Source organism: Apium graveolens, chromosome 4 (genome assembly GCF_009905375.1).
Source record: "Apium graveolens cultivar Ventura chromosome 4, ASM990537v1, whole genome shotgun sequence".
NCBI lineage: Eukaryota > Viridiplantae > Streptophyta > Magnoliopsida > Apiales > Apiaceae > Apium > Apium graveolens.
In genome coordinates this window covers 215109545-215113479 of record NC_133650.1, presented here as the reverse complement: position 1 = coordinate 215113479, position 3935 = coordinate 215109545, and the positions used below count along the sequence as shown (strand labels likewise).

At 41.0% G+C, this 3935-nt stretch overlaps 1 non-coding gene across 1 annotated transcript; it reads right to left on the bottom strand.

Moving 5' to 3' along the window:
• Positions 1–681: 681 nt before the first annotated feature.
• Positions 682–788, bottom strand: LOC141723065 (small nucleolar RNA R71). Its single transcript, XR_012576058.1, has one exon. It is a non-coding gene; the product is annotated as a small nucleolar RNA R71 (small nucleolar RNA).
• Positions 789–3935: the final 3147 nt, after the last annotated feature.

Below are 3935 nucleotides of genomic sequence, written 5' to 3'. Positions count from 1 at the left end.
TAGCAACTAAAAAGTTTTTGGCGGCGCTGCCAAGGACTGCAATGTTAATTATTAGTTTATGTGATTTCCATCAATGGTCGCTAAAGTTCATTGACTCGGACATTATTACTTATTTGTTTCTCTGTTTTATTTCAGGTGATCTAGCGAGGGTGTATGCATACGCGTTCACGTACTTTTAAGAGAACACTAGATAAAGTTGAGGAAGAAATTGTGGTAGTTCGTAGGGAAGTTTTTGAGGAAGAAAAGAAGGTATAAGAAAAAGAGAAAGTTCAAGAGCCAATTGTAGTAGCTATGGGTGATCAAGCAGAAAATCTGAAGGCTTTGATGGACTATTCTAAGCCTAAGATTAATGACATTCACTCTAGCATCATTAGACCAACAATCAAGGCTAACACTTTTGAGATCAAGTCAAGCACGATCCAGATGATACAGAACTCAGTTCAGTTTGGGGGTTCTCCTACCGAAGACCCCAACATGAACATCAAGGATTTCATCGAGATCCCCGACACTTTCAAGTTCAATGATGTGACTGAAGATGCTATCAAGCTACAACTCTTCCCATTCTCTCTAAGGGACAAAGCTAAGTGCTGGTTACATTCTCTACCAGCAGGGTCTATCACCACTTGGGAAGATCTCGCTCAAAAGTTTCTCACTAAATTTTTCCCCATGGCGAAAACTGTAGCAATCAGGAATGCTCTTACCCAGTTCTCGCAGCAAACTGGAGAATCCCTGTGTGAGGCTTGGGATCGATATAAGGAGATGTTATGGAAGTGCCCACACCATGGAATGCCTGATTGGATGATTATCAACTGTTTCTAAAATGGATTGGGTATTACTTCTAGACCCATGCTTGATGCAGCATTAGGAGGAGCCTTATGGGCTAAGAGCTACGATGAAGCTTATGAACTTATTGAACTAATGGCTGCTAATGAGTACCAGAATCCTTCCCAGAGACTGACTCATGAAAAAGTAGCGGAAATTCTGGAGTTGGACACAGCAACTGCTATAGCTGCCCAACTTAAGGCTTTGAAAATGAAGGTGGACACTTTGGCTAATTATGGAGTTAATCAAATCACTAGTGTCTGTGAGCTTTGTGCCGGTGCCCATGAGACTGATCAGTGCATAATTTCTAGTGAATCAGCTCTGTTCGTGAGCAACTTCCAGCGATCGCAGCAACCTGTACCAGCCACCTATCATCCCAATAACCGTAATCATCCTAATTTCAGTTGGAACAATGCTCAGAATGCGGTTCAACAGCCTTATCAGCAGTATCCAGCTAAGTTGTACAAAACCCCTGGTTTTCAGCAACCGCCGTATGCACCAAAACAATAACTTCACCTGCAACAAGCTAATGAAAAATCTGAATTAGAGGATTTGAAGCTCATGTGCAAGAGTCAAGCTGTTTCAATCAAGACCTTGGAAAATCAGATTGGGAAAATTGCCAATGCCTTGCTAAATCGTCAACCTGGTACATTGCCTAGTGACACTGAAGTGCCAGGAAAGAAGGAAGGTAAGGAGCAGGTAAAGGCAATCACTTTGAGGTTTGGGAAGGTTGCGAATCCCGTACAAACTCAAGAGTTAACTGAAGAAGCTGGGGCTGAGAAAGAAGCAAAGCAGCAGGATGAAGAAGTGGAACCAAGGAAGACTACTATTGAGTACACTCCGCCTGAGGGTAATACAGGGGAGAAACATATCTATCCTCCACCGCCTTTTCCTAAGAGACTGCAGAAGAAAAAGCTGGACAAACAGTTTAAGAAGTTTCTGGAGGTGTTCAAGAAATTTCATATCAACATACCTTTCGCTGAGGCTTTCGAGCAGATGCCTAGTTATGCAAAGTTTATGAAAGGTATTCTCTCTCAGAAAGTGAAGCTAGATGATTTAGAGACTGTCGCTCTCACGGAGGAATACGGTGCTGTGCTACAGCAGAAGTTGCCTCCGAAGCTTAAAGATCCAGGAAGCTTTACTATTCCATGTACTATTGGAAAATTTTCTTTTGATAGATGCTTATGTGACTTGGGAGCTAGCATCAATCTGATGCCTTTGTCAATCTTCAAGCAGCTGGATCTACCTGATCCTAAACTGACGTATATGACTTTGCAGTTGGCCGACCGTTCTATTACATATCCGCGAGATATTGTGGAGGATGTCTTGGTCAAGGTTGATAAACTCATCTTTCCTGTTGATTTTGTAATTCTTGATTTCGAAGAGGATAAGAAGATTCCCATAATCTTGGGAAGACCTTTCTTGGCAACGGGCCGAACCTTGATCGATGTGTAGAAGGGTGAGCTTACAATGCGAGTGCTGGATTAGGATGTGACTTTCAACGTGTTTAATGCTATGAATTTTCCTACTGATAATGAGGAGTGCTTAAAAGTCAAGTTGGTCGATTCGGTGGTCATATCGGAACTTGATCAAATGCTAAGGTCTGACACCTTAGAAAAAGCTTTATTGGGAAATTCAGTGAAGATGATGAAGGTGATGAACAATTGCAATATTTGAATGCTTCTCCCTGGAAGAGGAAGATCGATATGCCTTTTGAATTTCTTGGAATGGAAGAATTGAGCAAAGCTCCTAAACACCTCAAGCCTTCTATTGAGGAAGCTCCTAGTCTTGAGCTTAAGCCTTTACCTGAACATTTGAGGTATGCTTTTTTAGGTGATGCATCTACTCTTCCTGTTATTACTGCATCTGACCTTTCAGGTAGCGATGAGGAAAAGATTTTGAGAATTCTAAGAGAGTTCAAATCGACAATTGGATTGACTATAACAGATATCAAGGGATTCAGCCCTTCCTACTGCATGCATAAAATTCTGCTAAAAGAAGGTAACAAGCCTACAATCGAGTAGCAAAGAAGACTACATCCAATCATGAAGGAAGTAGCGAAGAAGGAAATTCTAAAGTGGCTAGATTCAAGGATCATCCATCCTATCTCTGACAGTTCATGGGTAAGCCCGATTCAATGTATGCCAAAGAAAGGTGGAATTATTGTGGTAGCAAATGAGAAGAATGAGCTTATTCCTACAAGGACAGTCACGGGGTGGAGAGTCTGCATGGATTATAGGAAGCTGAACAAAGCCACTAGGAAGGACCACTTTCCATTGCCCTTTATTGATCAGATGCTTGACAGGTTAGCTGGTCATGAGTATTATTATCTTCTGGATGGCTATTCGGGTTACAATCAGATTTCTATCACCCCAGAAGATCAGGAGAAGACTACCTTCACTTGTCCATTTGGTACTTTCGCCTTCAGATGAGTTTTTTTTGGTCTATGTGGTGCACCAGCCACATTTTAGAGATGTATGATGACCATCTTTTCTGACATGATTGTCCAGAATGTGGAGGTGTTCATGGACGACTTCTCAGTTTTTGGCGATTCTTTTGATGAATGCTTGCAGAATCTGGGACATATTCTCAAGAGGTGCGTTGATGTGGCGCCCTCCAAACTCGGGTCAGAAGTTTGGGGTCCACACACACACCTTATTTATAACCTGCTTATAACAATACTAAAGATAATAATAATATACAATGACCCTACTTACCAACTACCACGGATCGCAACAGGTTAAAGTATGCACACAAGCCAAACACACTAATATATTACATACCGATTAAATCCCAACCATTCAAACTCGAACTGAGTATTAAACATATTACAAACTTTTACAATTTACATTATTCCAAAAGAAGTCTACTAGCTCATCTTCAACAGCCTTAATCCCTAGCTCTCGCACTGGACAAGGGATCCTTGCTACCAACTGGTTCCTTCTTAACTGGAAAGAGTATAAACAACATCGCACAAATGAGCTAACTAGCTCAGCAAGTCACAATGACAAAACTGGGAATAATGATCATCAAGTGAATATGGTTATGATATCAAGTGAATAATGGATTATGATTTAGAATTGGATACTATATTTTTATTTTAAAACCAAGGT